At 40.3% G+C, this 16,758-nt stretch overlaps 1 long non-coding RNA gene and 1 pseudogene across 3 annotated transcripts in view; one reads left to right on the forward strand and one right to left on the reverse strand.

The window, feature by feature from the left end:
- Positions 1–14,835, forward strand: LOC118544292 (annexin A2 pseudogene; annotated as a pseudogene).
- LOC118552378 (uncharacterized) overlaps positions 1–16,758 on the reverse strand; it is a 604,572-nt gene that overhangs the window by 278,494 nt on the left and 309,320 nt on the right. The gene's annotated exons all lie outside the window — the stretch shown is intronic.

Consider the following 16,758-nt stretch of genomic DNA (forward strand, 5'->3'; position numbering starts at 1 on the left):
ATGATGGATGAGAAAATGGTAAACTGCCAAAAGGCAAGCAAGAGGGGACCAGAAAACCACAATCCAGTGTGAGGATTCCTACAAGGAGTGATGGGGCATTGGGGGGGTGGGGGTGGGGGGGTGGGCTCTGTCAATGAAATCAGAACAAAATGAAAGGACACTCCACTCCCTGCCCCCAGTCAACTGGGACAGGTTCTGACCTTAGGCAGGAATTATTTAGGGATAAGTGTCTCTACACCCACATCACATTTCCACTGCCACTAATCATGCTCTGATCCTTGTACCCTGGCTATAGTAATTGGGGTTCTGCCTAATTTCATGTGCTTTAGGCCCTCATGAATTAGGTCTTGCTGTTGTTCTTGCCAGTCTCCCCAATCCAGTGCCTACAGGGCTGCTAGCTGCTGCCAGCCATCTTACCTCAGACTCCCACATGCCCAATGTCTGCTTTCTCTGGGTGCCCCTGCCCCTCAACCCCAGCTAGACTCACATCTGCTGTGCCCCCCACCCCCACCCCGATGCATCAATAGGACGTTCCTCCAAAATCTCTCTTATATCTTCCATGCTCTCCAGACTGACCACCAGGGCCTCATCTATAGGCTCTCCCATTTCAGCCCAATATTCATATTGCTTTTAGAGTTAGTTTTCCTGAACAGAAATATGATCCTGCCCTACCTGCTTTAAAAAACTTTGAGTCCATTAATAGAGGACTGGTTAAATAAATTATGGTACACACACATGATGGAATACTAACCAGGATAAAAAGGAATGAAGATATTCTTTACATGCTAGTACAATCTCCAAAAGGTATTATCAAGTGAGAAAAGTAAGTTCCAGAAAATTATATATGCCATAATTTGTAGGGGAAAATGGTAAAATATTTACATTACATATTTACACCATAGTTCTTGAACTGAACAGATAAAAATGCTATCTAAGCTGAGTTGAGTGAAGTCAGGAAAAAAGATTTCTTTATAATTCACCAGGATATATTTTAGTTTGCAAATCTGAAACAAGTTCCCCTTGATCTTTTTTTTTTTAATTTTATTATGTTATGTTAGTCACCATACAATACATCATTAGTTTTTGATGTAGTGATCCACGATCCATTGTTTTCGTGTAACACCCAGTGCTCCATGCAGTACGTGCCCTCCTTAATACTCATCACCGGGCTAACCAATCCCCCCTCCCCCCTCCCCTCTAAAACCCTGTTTGTTTCTCAGGTCCATAGTCTCTCGTGGTTCATCTCTCCCTCCAATTCCCCCCCCCCCATTTTTCCCTTCCTTCTCCTAATGTCCTCCATGCTATTCCTTATGTTCCACAAATAAGTGAAACCATATGATAATTGACTTTCTCTGCTTGACTTATTTCACTTAGCATAATCTCCTCCAGTCCCATCCATGTTGATGTAAAAGTTGGGTATTCATCTTTTCTGATGGCTGAGTAATATTCCATTGTATATATGGACCACATCTTCTTCATCCATTCATCTGTTGAAGGGCATCTCGGCTCTTTCCACAGTTTGGCTATTGCAGACATTGCTGCTATGAACATTGGGGTGCATATGGCCCTTCTTTTCACTACATCTGTGTCTTTGGGGTAAATACCCAGGAGTGCAATTGCTGGGTCATAGGGTAGCTCTATTTTTAAATTTTTGAGGAACCTCCACACTGTTTTCCAAAGTGGCTGTACCAACTTGCATTCCCACCAACAGTGTAAGAGGGTTCCCCTTTCTCCACAACCTCTCCAACATTTGTTGTTTCTTTCCCTATCCATTTTTGCCATTCTAACTGGTGTAAGGTGGTATCTCCTTTCGAGATGATACTACATGAGCTCAATCCCTCTTCTGCACGACAGTCTTTCAAACATTTGAAGACTGATATTATGCCATCCATTATTTTCCTTATCTACAAGCAAACACAGTTTCTTTTTTTAATTTAATTTAATTTTATTATGTTATGTTAGTCACCATACAATACATCATTAGTTTTTGATGTAGTGATCCATGATTCATTGTTTTCATATAACACCCAGTGCTCCATGCAATACATGCCCTCCTTAATACCCATCACTGGGCTAACCCATCCCCCCACCCCTCTCCCCTCTAAAATCCTCAGTTTGTTTCTCAGAGTCCACAACCAGTTTCTTAAACCACTTCATATATATTCTGCCCATCATCCTTGTTGCTCTACTATTAAAAACCAAGCAACCAGTTTGTTTGCTGAGTGACCCAGTAGCTCTTCTTCAACTAGCTGGACAATGACATGGTTCAGCAAAAATAGCTTCAAGCCCTCTTACAGGAGCCACACTGATCTTTGGACCTTCCAGGTGATTTGCATCAATAAACACGATGCTTCTGACACCACCAGAGCTGTAACTCTAAATCCAAGTTCCTTGTTCCTTTTCTACCCCCATCCCCTCCACAAATATGCAAGGTAGCTGGCAATTGAGCTCTCCTCCTGAAGTAAAACACATGGTGCCTCCAGCTGCACCTGGCCCAAGCATGCCTCTTCACAAGTGACAGACGTCTGCAGGGTCACATGTATCTTGCACCCCTACCTCTGTAAGTTCCTTCTGTGTACCTGTTCTCTATCTGCCATCTGTGGTGTTTGTTCTCACCTTTGTTTGACATCCAGATTGAGCATGCCCCAGTGTCTACAGCCCTCTTTAAAAGCAGCAACTACCCATGAGAGACTCTTAACTATAGGAAACAAACTGAGGGTTTGCTGAAGGGGAGGTGGGTGAGGGGATGGGTAACTGGGTGATGGGCATTAAGGGGGGCATGTGATGTAATGAGAACTGGGTGTTATACACAACTGATGAATAACTGAACTCTACCTCTGAAATTAATGATACACTATATGTTAATTAATTGAATTAAAATAAAATAATTTTTTTTTTAAAAAGCAGCAACTACCATTAAACACACAACTGCAGGTAAGATTTTACTAGTGTGGAATGGAAAAAGAATACTACCTCCTTTGTCTAGATACTATACTTTTATAAATGTGCTCAAAAAATTGAATCTGAGGGTCCAGGGTTCATGTCCCTGTTCAGGCATCTGCTTGGGGCACCTGGGTGGCTCAGTAAGTTAAGCATCTGCCTTTGGCTCAGATCATGATCCCAGAGTCCTAGGATCAAGCGCCGCAACAGGCTCCCTGTTCTGCGGAGAGTCTGCTTCTCCCTCTCCCTCTACCCCTCCCCCCAGTCATGCTCCCTCTCTCCCTCTCTCCTCTCTCTCAAATAACTAATAAAATCTTTTTTAAAAAATTACATGGACTTTTTTGGACACCATATAACATGACCGGTTCATTTTAAGCTATTATCTCTATCTCGTTCTCTCTCTCTCATACACACACACACACATACACACACACAGTCTCTTATACATATAGCTGCCAAAATACATGTTTTCTATCTTGTGTTTATATTGCTATTTTAGTCCCAAGTTCAGGTTTTAACATTTATCATTATTTAAATGGCTTCTATTAAATTCTCACATCATTTCATTCCAGCCTATAAAATCTTCATGCATCTTGAATCTTACATACATGTTTGCCATCTATTCACAGTGTTTTTCAAGTCACTAAAGGATTAAAAAGGTGACCCACAAACAATCAAGAAAATAGCACCATAGCATATTAGCTAACCACACTGCAAATTGTTAGCAAGCCATGAATCAGCTGGATTCAAAAGCAGTCCATTGTAAGCATAGACCCTGGCCATCAGTCCCCTGAGGGCCATCACCCACATCATAAACTTCCAGCAAAGTGGCTAGAGTCACTTTCTACCTTCAGAGGTAAAAACTTCTGAAGAAGAGAAGAGAAAAACAAGAGGACAAATGTAAGAGAAGCTAATGCTGATAAGGAAGCAAAAAGATGGATTTTGTCCTTTTTTTATGCTTCAGAGAGTATTTGTACTGAACACCATTTCCGTTTGTGTGTTCAATGACTAGTAGTAGATGTCCTTCAAAAGAAGAGTTCCATGCAGAAAAAACATTTGGGAAACTCTAGTCAGACACAGGGTCTCAGGTACCACAGAGCTTCTCAGAGTCAGAGCACTTAATAGTCAGTCACTCTGGAAAACAGTATGGAGGTTCCCCAAAAAGTTAAAAATAGAACTACCCTATGACCCAGAAATTGCACTACTAGGCATTTATCCAAAGGATACAAACATAGTGATTCAAAGGGGCACATGCACATGCTGTTTATAGCAGCGATGTCCACAATAGCCAAACTATGGAAAGAGCCCAGATGTCCATTGACAGATGAATGAATAAAGCAGATGTTACTCACTCAGCCATCAAATATTACTCAGCCATCAAAAAGAATGAAATCTTGTCATTTGCAATGACATGGATGGAACTAGAGGGTATTATGCTAAGTGAAATAAGTCAGAGAAAGACAAATACCATATGATTTCACTCATATGTGGAATTGAAGAAACAAAACAGATGAACATAGGAGAAGGGAAGGAAAAATAAGATAAAAACAGAGAGGGGGCAAACTATAAGAGACTCTTAACTATAGGAAACAAACTGAGGGTTACTGGAGGGGGGATTGGGTATTTGGGTGATGGACATTAAGGAGGGCACTTGATGTAATGAGCACTGGGTGTTATAGGCAACTGATGAATCACAAAATTCTATCCCTGAAACTAATAATACACCATATGTTAACCAAATTGAATTTAAATAAAAAAATTTTTTAAATAGTCTAATGCACACTATGGCCGCAAGAGGGGGACAGTCTGTGCCTTCCCTAAAGGTCCCGAACCACTATAATTTATTTATCCTAGAATACCTATAAGCATCCAATAGCTCTAATGATACAAACATGAGCAAAAAGGAGACATCAGCATGCAGCTGGGGTGGAGCAATGGGGTGATGGGTTAACAGGTCCATGAACAAAGAATTATAATACAAGAGAGATAGGAGAGCCCTGTGTAGATGCAAGTGATTGCACTAGAAGGAATGACTTAAACCCCAGTAGAGGTCAGAGAAAGTTATAAAAGGAGATGACACTTCAACCAGATCTTACAGTATGTATAGAAGAGTGTGTCTAGTGGAGAAGAAAAATGGGAACAGGAATAGCATATGCAAGATCAGGAGTGAGGGTGGGATGATAAAGGGTAGCTGATAACATTCAAGGGACGAAATCCCATAAGAGACAAGTAGTAGTGAAGACAGCAAAAAGTGAAGATTGGTGCCTGATTTCAAGGAGGCTTGTAGACCTAAATTTCAAATAAATTTAAATTCATTCTATAAGCAAAGGAAAGACACCAGGAGCTGTAAGACAGGGAAATGGCATGACAGGTTTGTTGATAGGAAGATATTGAAGCCAGCAGCAATGTAGAAGGACAGATGGTAAAGACAGACTAATTAGAAAGCGGCTGGAAGCAGTCAAGATGCAAGGCGTCCAGGACCAGAATAAATCCAGCTGAGGACAGGGGGGCTTAGAACTAGGAGACAAGTCTGGGTAGGACTGACAGAATAGAAGGTGGTGGTCAACTGAGTGTGAGGGTGAAAAATGGGGAGAAATACAGAATGACTACAGAGTTCCTAGCCCAAGACACTCAAGAAGGGTGATGTCACTGGTATGTGACAGAAGAAAAAATACTGCTGGGGACACATTACAATGCATTCAGTTTGAAGCTTTTAGGTTTAAGATGACAGGGACATTTAAGTATCCAAGTAGAGAGATGATATAGGCAGTGACATATAAAGACTAGAAGTACAAAGTCCAAGGTTGAGAGCATCCTGCAAAGAGATAATATACTTTTATAGGAGTGAACACACTGTATATGGCATATGTGTGATATTCCAGGGTAATAACCATGATTTTTTAAAAAAAAGAAGGTAGACCCCTCCCCAATTTGGGATGATATAAATAAATTTTTTCACCTCCAACATCCTCTCCTTTCACATTCACCACAGTGTCTCAAAGGCTACCAACATTCAATTATCTCATAGGTAGGTTTCTTCAATACTCAGAGATGGAATTCACAGTAACCAACCAGGTGACATTAAATCTTAGCTGGGTACTCTCTCTTTTTTTTTTTTTTTTTTCAGATTTAATTTTTATTTATTTATTTATTTATTTATTTATTTATTTATTTATTATTTTCTTTACCATATATATATATTTTTTATATGTTATAAACATCATTAGTTTTTGATGTAGTGTTCCAATTCATTATTTGCATATAACACCCAGTGCTCCATTCAATACATGTCCTCTTTAATACCCATCACCAGGTTAACCCATCCCCCCGCCTCCTCCCCTCTAGAACCCTCAGTTTGTTTCTCAGAGTCCATAGTCTCTCATGGTTCGTCTCCCCCTCCAATTTCCCCCCCCCTTCATTTTCCCCTTCCTGCTATCTTCCTCTTCTATTTTTTTTTTTTTAACATACAATGTATTATTTGTTTCAGAGGTACAGGTCTGTGATTCAACAGTCTTACACAATTCACAGAGCCCACCATAGCACATACCCTCCCCAATGTCTATCACCCAGCCACCCCATCCCTTCCAACCCCCACCACTCTAGCAACCCTCAGTTTGTCTCCTGAGATTAAGAATTCCTCGTATCAGTGAGGTCATATGATACCTGTCTTTCTCTGATTGACTTACTTCGCTCAGCTTAATACCCTCCAGTTCCATCCACGTCGTTGCAAATGGCAAGATTTCATTCCTTTTGATGGCTGCATAATATTCCATTGTATATATATATACCACTTCTTCTTTATCCATTCATCTGTCAATGGACATCTTGGCTCTTTCCATAGTTTGGCTATTGTGGACATTGCTGCTATAAACATTGGGGTACACATACCCCTTCAGATCACTACATATGTATCTTTGGAGTAAATATCCAGTAGTGCAATTGCTGGATCATATGGTAGCTCTATTTTCAACTTTTTGAGGAACCTCCATACTGTTTTCCAGAGTGGCTGTGCCAGCTTGCATTTGCACCAACAGTGTAGGAGGGCTCCCCTTTCTCCACATCCCTGCCAACATCTGTTGTTTCCTGACTAGTTAATTTTAGCCATTCTGACTGGTGTGAGGTGATATCTCATTGAGGTTTTGATTTGGATTTCCCTGATGCCAAGCGATACTGAACACTTTTTCATGTGTCTGTTGGCCATTTGGATGTCTTCTTTGGAAAAATGTCTGTTCATGTCTTCTGCCCATTTCTTCATTGGATCATTTCTTCTTTGGGTGTTGAGTTTCATAAGTTCTTTATAGATTTTGGATACTAGCCCTTTATCTGATATGTCATTTGCAAATATCTTCTCCCATTCTGTTGGTTGTCTTTTGGTTTTGTTGACTGTTTCTTTTGCTGTGCAAAGCTTCTTATCTTGATGAAGTCCCAATAGTTCATTTTTGCCCTTGCTTCCCTCGCCTTTGGTGATGTTTCTAGGAAGAATTTGCTGTGGCTGAGGTTGAAGAGGTTGTTGCCTGTGTTCTCCTTTAGGATTTTGATGGACTCCTGTCTCACATTGAGGTCTTTCAACCATTTGGAGTCTATTTTTGTGTATGGTGTAAGGAAATGGTCCAGTTTCATTCTTCTGCATATAGCTATCCAATTTTCCCAACACCATTTGTTGAAGAGACTGTCTTTTTTCCATTGGACATTCTTTCCTGCTTTGTCAAAGATTAGTTGACCATAGAGTTGAGGGTCCATTTCTGGGCTCTCTATTCTGTTCCACTGATCTGTGTGTCTGTTTTTGTGCCAGTACCATACTGTCTTGATGATTACAACTTTGTAATACAGCTTGAAGTCCGGAATTGTGATGCTGCCAGCTTTGCTTTTCTTTTTCAACATTCCTCTGGCTATTCGGGGTCTTTTCTGGTTCCATACAAATTTTAGGATTATTTGTTCGATTTCCTTGAAAAAAGTGGATGGTATTTTGATAGGGGTTGCACTGAATGTGTAGATTGCTCTAGGTAGCATTGGCATCTTCACAATATTTGTTTTCCAATCCATGAGCATGGAACGTTTCTCCATTTCGTTGTGTCTTCCTCAATTTCTTTCATGAGTATTTTATAGTTTTCTGAGTACAGATTCTTTGCCTCTTTGGTTAGATTTATTCCTAGGTATCTTATGGTTTTGGATGCAGTTGTAAATGGGATCGACTCCTTAATTTCTCTTTCTTCTGTCTTGTGGTTGGTGTATAGGGATGCCACTGATTTCTGTGCATTGATTTTATATCCTGCCACTTTACTGAATTCCTGTATGAGTTCTAGCAGTTTTGGGGTGGAGTCTTTGGGTTTTCCACATAAAGTATCATATCATCTGCAAAGAGTGAGAGTTTGACTTCTTCTTTGCTGAATGGATGCCTTTTATTTCTTTTTGTTTTCTGATTGCTGTGGCTAGGACTTCTAATACTATGTTGAATAGCAGTGGTGATAGGGGACATCCCTGCCAGGTTCCTGACCTTAGGGGGAAAGCTCTCAGTTTTTCCCCACTGAGAAGGATATTTGCTGTGGGTTTTTCATAGATGGCTTTTATGATATTGAGGTATGTACCCTCTATCCCTATACTCTGAAGAGTTTGGTTAAGAAAGGATACTGTAGGGCGCCTGGGTGGCTCAGTTGGTTAAGCGACTGCCTTCGGCTCAGGTCATGATCCTGGAGTCCCAGGATCGAGTCCCGCATCGGGCTCCCTGCTCAGCAGGGAGTCTGCTTCTCCCTCTGACCCTCCCCCCTCTCATGGGCTCTCTCTCTCTCCTCTCATCCTCTCTCAAATAAATAAATAAAATCTTAAAAAAAAAAAAAAAGAAAGGATACTGTACTTTGTCAAATGCTTTTTCTGCATCTATTGAGAGGATCATACAGTTCTTGTTCTTTCTTTTATTAATGTATTGTATCACATTGATTGTTTTGCGGATGTTGAACCAACCTTGCAGCCCAGGAATAAATTCCACTTGGTCGTGGTGAATAACCTTTTAGTGCACTGTTGGATCCTATTGGCTAGTATTTTGGTGAGAATTTTTGCATCCTGTTCATCAAGGATATTGGTCTGTAATTCTCCTTTTTGATGGGGTCTTTGTCTGGTTTGGGGATCAAGGTAATGCTGGCCTCATAAAATGAGTTTGGAAGTTTTCCTTCCATTTCTATTTTTTGGAACAGTTTCAGAAGAATAGGTATTAATTCTTCTTGAAATGTTTGGTAGAATTCCCCTGGGAAGCCATCTGGCCCTGGGCTCTTGTTTGTTGGGAGATTTTTGATTACTACTTCAATTTCCTTAGTGGTTATATGTCTGTTCAGGTTTTCTATTTCTTCCTGGTTCAGTTTTGGTAGTTGATACATCTCTAGGAATGCATCCATTTCTTCCAGATTCTTCTTCTAATTTGTTGCCATATAGTTGCTCATAATATGTTCTTATAATTGTTTGTATTTCTTTGATGTTGGTTGTGATCTCACCTCTTTCCTTCATGATTTTATTTATTTGGTTCTTTCTCTTTTCTTTTTGATAAATCTGAGCAGGGGTTTATCAATCTTGTTAATTCTTTCAAAGAACCAGCTCCTAGTTTCATTGATCTGTTCTACTATTCTTTAGGTTTCTATTTCATTGATTTCCGCTCTGATATTTATTATTTCTCTTCTCCTGCTGGGTTTAGGCTTTATTTGCTGTTCTTTCTCCAGCTCCTTTAGGTGTAGGGTTAGGTTGTGTATTTGAGATCTTTCTTGCGTTTTGAGAAAGGCTTGTATTGCTATATACTTTCCTCTTAGGACGGCCTTTGTTGCATCCCAAAGATTTTGAACACTTGTATTTTCATTTTCATTTGTATCCATGAATTTTTTTAATTCTTCTTTAATTTCCTGGTTGACCCATTCATTCCTTAGTAGGATGCTCTTTAGCCTCCATGTATTTGAGTTCTTTATGACTTTCCTCTTGTGATTGAGTTCTAGTTTCAAAGCATTGTGTTCTGAAAATACGCAGGGAATGATCTCAATCTTTTGGTACCAGTTGAGACCTGATTTGTGACCCAGGATGTGATCTATTCTGGAGAATGTTCCATGGGCACTAGAGAAGAATGTGTATTCTTTTGCTTTGGGATGGAATTTCTGAATAAGTCTGTGAAGTCCATTTGGTCCAGTGTGCCATTTAAAGTCTTTATTTCCTTGTTGATCTTTTGCTTAGATGATCTGTCCATTTCAGTGAGGGGGGTGTTAAAGTGCCTCACTATTATTGTACTGTTGTCGATGTGTTTCTTTGCTTTTGTTATTAATTGGCTTATATAATTGGCTGTTCCCATGTTAGGGGCATAGATATTTACAATTGTTAGATCTTCTTGTTAGGTAGACCCTTTAAGTAGGATATAGTGTCCTTCCTCATCTCTTATTACAGTCTTTGGTTTAAAATCTCATTTGTCTGATATAAGGATTGCCACCCCAGCTTTCTTTTGGTGTCCATTAGCATGGTAAATGGTTTTCCACCCCCTCACTTTCAATCTGGGAATGTCTTTGGGTCTAAAATGAGTCCTTGCAGACAGCATATTGATGGGTCTTGTTTTTGTATCCAATCTGATAGGCTGTGTCTTTTGATTGGGGCATTTAGTGCATTTACATTCAGGGTAACTATTGAAAGATATGAATTTAGTACCATTGTATTGCCTGTAAGGTGACTGTTACTGTATATTGTCTGTGTTCCTTTGTGGTCTATATTACTTTTAGGCTCTCTCTTTGCTTAGAGGACCCCCTTCAATATTTCTTGTAGGGCTGGTTTCGTGTTTGCAAATTCCTTTAGTTTTTGTTTGTCCTGGAAGCTTTTTATCTCTCCTTCAATTTTCAATGACAGCCTAGCTGGATATAGTATTCTTGGCTGCATATTTTTCTCGTTTAGTGCTCTGAATGTATCCTGCCAGTCCTTTCTGGCCTGCCAGGTCTCTGTGGATAGGTCTGTTGCCAATCTAATGCTTCTACCATTGTAGGTTACATATCTCTTGTCCCGAGCTGCTTTCAGGATTTTCTCTTTGTCTTTGAGACTCGTAAGTTTTACTATTCGATGTCGGGGTGTTGACCTATTTTTATTGATTTTGAGAGGGGTTCTCTGTGCCTCCTGGATTTTGATGCCTGTTTCCTTCCCCAAATTAGGGAAGTTCTCTGCTATAATTTGCTCCAATATACCTTCTGCCCCTCTGTCTCTTTTTTCTTCTTCTGGGATCCCAATTATTCTAATATTGTTTCATCTTATGGTATCACTTATCTCTTGAATTCTGCCCTCATGATCCAGTAGTTGTTTATCTCTCTTTTGCTCAGCTTCTTTATTTTCCATCATTTGGTCCTCTGTATCACTAATTCTTTCTTCTGCCTCATTTATCCTAGCAGTTAGAGCCTCCATTTTTTATTGCACCTCTTTAATAGCCTTTTTGATTTCGACTTGGTTAGATTTTAGTTCTTTTATTTCTCCAGAAAGGGTTTCTCTAATATCTTCCATGCTTTCTTCAAGCCCAGCTAGTATCTTTAAAATCATCATTCTGAACTCTAGTTCCAACATCTTACTAAAGTCCATATTGATTAGGTCCCTGGCAGTTGGTATTGCCTCTTGTTCTTTTTTTTTGAGGTGATTTTTTTCTGTCTTGTCATTTTGTCCAGAGGAGAAAAGATGAATGAGAGAACAAAATGTTAACAGGGTAACAACATCCCCAGAAAATATACACCAAACAAATCAGAAAAGACCTGAAACCTGGGGAAAAGAAAGGGAAAGAAAGAAAAAAGAGGAAGAAAGAAAAAAAGAAAAAGAAAAAGATAGAAACAAACAAATAAAAACAAAACAAAACAAAAAAAATAGAATATGATCAAATATGATCAGGCTGGTGCATAGATTAGTGCCACACTCTAGATTTTGGGTGTATATTGGTCTGTTAGAAGAAAGTGCCTCCCAAAATTTTAAAGAAAGAAAAACTTATATATGTACAAAAATAAGGGTTAATACAATGAAAGGATGGAACATGACTGTAAAGATGAAAATTATAAAAGATTTTATAAAAGGAATTGATAAGACAAGAAGTTGTTTGAAAAAAGAAAGAAGAGGATTTTAAAAAAGAAAAAAAAGGGAGAGAATGTGATCAGGCAGGAGACTAGAGCAAAGCCATACACTAGAGATTCAGGGTATATTTTGGTCTGTTAGAAGAAACCATATCCCAAAATTTTAAAGAGAGAACAACTTATATATATAGACCAAAAATAAGGTTAACTACTATGAAGGGATAGAATATGACTCTAAAAATGAAAAATAAAAAAGATTCTTAAAAAAGGGTTTGATAAGATGTTGGTTGAAAAAGGGAAAAAGAAAAATTAAAAAAAAAAAGAAAGAAAGTTAAAAAAAAATTAACTTTGAAAGACTAAAGAATCATAGGGGAAAAGCCATGAATTCTATGTGCTGTATTCCCCTAGCGCTGGAGTTCTGCTGTTCTCATTGATCAGTAAACTTGGTCTTGGCTGGCTGTTCTCGCTGATCTTCTGGGGGAGGGGCCTGTTGCCGTGGTTCTCAGATGTCTTTGCCAGAGGCAGAATTGCCCCACCCTTGCTGGATCAGGCTGAGTAGTCTGCTCGGGTTTGCTCTTGGGAGCTTTTGTTCCCTGCAAGCTTTCCATTCAGCTTTGGAGGACAACAGTGAAAATGGCGACCTCCCAATCTCCGCCCTGGAGGAGCCGAGAACTCGGGGCCCCGCTCCTCAGTGAGCCCCCAGAGAAAAGCAGTCAATCACGCCCATCTCACCAGTCTTCAGCCGCACTCTGTGCTCACCCAGCCTGTGACCAAGTGTTTCTATCTCTGGCACATGACCCATGTGGAGTCTCCAAACCCAGCAGATCCCTGCGTTGCACTCCCGCACCACTCCTCCCAGGGGAGGAAGGGGAGTCTCCCAGGATCTGCCGCTTGTTGGGTCCCTGCTGGAAGAGCAGTGGCCCGACTGTGCCGTGGATCACAGTTTATGGCAACCATGAGCTGAGAGCCCACTCCTCAGCTCTGTCTCTGCAGCCGGCTTCCCTGCTCCGATACCTGGGAGCTCTGCCACACTCAGGCACCCCCGGTCTTTCTGTGACCCCTAGGATCCTGAGACCACACTGTCCCAGCAAGGGTTCCAGCCTCCGCTTACCCACTGGAGCAACATCCCTCAGCGGAGCAGACTTCTAAAAGTTCCGATTTTGTGCTCTGCTGCTCTATCACTTACCAGATTCGGCCGACGGGAGGCCCCCTCCCCCGCCGTCTATCTTCCCAAATATCACCTCAGATTCATTTGTTCACACATCCTACCTTCCAGAAAGTGGTCGCTTTTCTGTTCACAGAGTTGCTGCTATTCTTTTCTTCGATCTCCTATTGAGTTCGTAGGTGTTCATAATGGTTTGAACCCTTTCCAGCTGAATTCCCGGGACCAGACGAAATTTAGGTCTCCTACTCCTCTGCCATCTTGCTCCTCTAATCCTATTTATTTATTTTTAATTTTATTATGTTATGTTAATCACCATACATCATTAGTTTTTGACGTAGTGTTCCATGATTCATTGTTTGCGTATAACACCCAGTGCTCCATTCAGTACGTGCCCTCTTTAATACCCATCACTAGGCTAACCCATCCCTCCACCCCCCTCCCCTCTAGAACCCTCAGTTTGTTTCTCAGGGTCCATAGTCTCTCGTGGTTCGTCTCCCCCTCCGATTTCCCCCCTTTCATTTTTCCCTTCCTGCTATTTTCTTCTTCTTTTTTTTTTTTTTTTAACATATATTATTTGTTTTAGAGGTACTGGGTATTCTCTTTTAAACTCTTCATCTCTTACCTCCATGACTGGGGACACTCACAGCTTGGCCTAGCTTCTTTCAAAATATCTACTATTCACAAAATTCTCTGCAAGCTCAGCTTAGAGGGTGATCACTCCATGCCCCCAAGTTCATATGGATCAGTCAAAGCATACACCAATTTTGATGCAGAGTGTGATGCTCTGAACATTGAAATGGCCATCAAGACCACAGGTGTGGATGAGGTCACTACTGTCGACATTTTGACCAACCACAGCAATGAACAGAGACAGTATATTGCCTTCACCTACGAGAGAAGGACCAAAAAGGAACTTGCATCAGCACTGAAGTCAGCCTTGTCTGGAAACCTGGGGACCATGATTTGGGGCCTATTGAAAACACCTGCTCAGTATGATGCTTCTGAGCTGAAAGCCTCCATGAAGGGGCTGGAGACTGATGAGGACTCCCTCACTGAGACCATCTACTCAAGGACCAACCAGGAGCTTCAGGAAATTAACAGAGTCTACAAGGAAATGTACAAGACTGATCTGGAGAAGGACATCTTTTCTGACACAACTGGTGACTTCTGCAAGCTGATGGTTGCCCTCGCAAAGGGTAGAAGAGCAGAGGATGGCTCTGTCACTGATTATGAACTGATCGACCAGGACACCCAGAATCTCTATGATGGAGTGAAGAGGAAAGGAACTGATGTGCCCAAGTGGATTAGCATCATGACCAAGCAAAGTGTGTGTCATCTCCAGAAAGTATCTGAAAGGTACAAGAGCTACAGCCCATACAACATGCTGAAGAGCATCAAGAAGGAGGTCAAAGGAGACCTGGAAAATGCTTTCCTGAACCTGGTCCAGTGCATTCAGAACAAGCCCCTCTATTTTGCTGACCAAATGTATGACTCCATGAAGGGCAAGGGGACTCACAAAAGTCCTGATTGAATCATGTTCTCTCCCAGGAAGTGGACATGTTGCAAATCAGGTCTGATTTCAACGGAAAGTATGGCAAGTGACTATACTACTGCATCCAGCAAGACACCAAGGGCAACTACCAGAGAGTGCTGACGTACCTGTGTGGTGAGGATGACTGAAGCCCAGAACAGCATGAGCATCCAGGAGTGGTGCTCCTTTGTTTCCAGCTAACAGTTATAGAAAATAGCTTGTGACTAGCAGTCCCCTTGTGCCCATCCCTGTGAGGATGACATTAGCACTGCCCCCTCCCCATCCTTATTTCAGTTGCCTAAGCACTCCCTGCCTCTGATGTCTAGTCTCTCCTTTTAGCCAAAGAAATGAACATCCCAAGGAGTTGGAAGTGAAATCTATATGTAAAACATTTTGCCTCTTGTGTACTGTGTCATAAACAAATGAATAAACTGAATTTTTACTTTATAAACAAACAAACCAAAAAACCTCTTCATCTCTCTTGGATTTCAGATCTCTCTTGCATGGACATATTCTACCACTCTCAGTTCAAGGATCACTGTTATTGAGCAAATATACATCAAAGATCTGTTAAGTCAATATGGAAGACACAAGACAGTTTAAGAGATGATAGATGTACACAAGGAACCAGTGATTGCAAAAAGACCCTTCTCTGAAATTTATTTTACACAGGACTAATGTCAATTTAAATGTGTAATTTAGGGAACAAAACAAATGAGCAAAGGAAAAAAAGAGAGAGACAAACCAACAGACTTTTAACTATAGAGGACAAACTAATGTTTACCAGGGGGAAGGTGGGTGGGGGGGATGGGTTAAAGAGGTGATGGGGATTAAAGAGTACACTCATCATGATAAAAATAAGATAAAATAAAATAAATAAAATTGGAAGTTGCTAACACAAGCAGAAATAAATGCTTGGAAAGGTTGGGAAATAAACAGTAAAGAAAGGTGGAGATTTGATAGATCAGAATATGATTATAAATAAATCAGACCATTTCATAAAAGGTGGCTCCTCCTGAGCATGTCTCTTCAACTGATTGCTATAATATAGTTACTCTCTTGACCTCCAGTATCCTGCCAGATCCTCTGGTCCATATCCTACTTGTATCTTTGGTAAACTAGGTAGGAAGGAATCCATCCAACTACTCCTATTCAGTGTAAACCAAGTAGAAATCTAGAAATGTGCTCTGAGGCATAACACTACTAGATGCTTAGATAATTTTTCTTTATTTTAGGTCCTCTGTTATCACAAGGTTCTATATAAAGATGAAACTGGGGACAGAGATGTGCCTTCTCTGAGATTGCTCTGTATTCTCTTGCATTGCTGCATTGTACAGCCCTAAGACATGGTAGGCCAAAAGAGGGTCAGCATTATTGATAGTGTCTACTATGTTCAGAGAGCTTTATCTAAATATCATATTGCTCTTACTATGGAACAGATGAGTCATACTGCCTCTTGCACTGTTGAATCTAAAGATGCAGTAAATTCTTGTGTCTTCCTACTCCTTTTGGATATATGTTAATTTAGACAAGTCTTCAGTGAGATAGAAGCTGATCGAAGGAGACCAATTCTATGATTCTCTATCATCTAGATTAGTGATGGCTAAATTCTAATCCAGTGATTCACCAAATTCTAATTTAATGATTCCATTTATTCAGGTAATATTTATTGAATTCTACCATTAAGTGCTTTGATACATGCTAGAGACACAAAGATGAATAAGCTGTGGAGATACAGAAATGAATATACTTCCCTCACAAAGATTATTCATCACATGAGATAATCTCCTACAGGCCAACTATAATCTAGTATATTCCATGCTATATGTAGAACAATGAGCTAAACACACAAAGGAAACAATGTGAACAATGTGGTAAGGAAAAATGAGGGACAATTTACAGAGATAAAAATACTCATTTGTTCATTCATGCAAGATATTAATAAGTGCCTACCTACTATAAACTAGGCTTTATTCTAGTTTCTGAGTTTACAGTAGAGGACAAGACAGACAAAATCACTCTCTCAGAGAGCTTACACATTCTGTAAGGGGAGACAGACACTAAACAAATGA

The sequence above is a fragment of the Halichoerus grypus genome, chromosome 5 (genome assembly GCF_964656455.1).
Source record: "Halichoerus grypus chromosome 5, mHalGry1.hap1.1, whole genome shotgun sequence".
Classification (NCBI taxonomy): Eukaryota; Metazoa; Chordata; class Mammalia; order Carnivora; family Phocidae; genus Halichoerus; species Halichoerus grypus.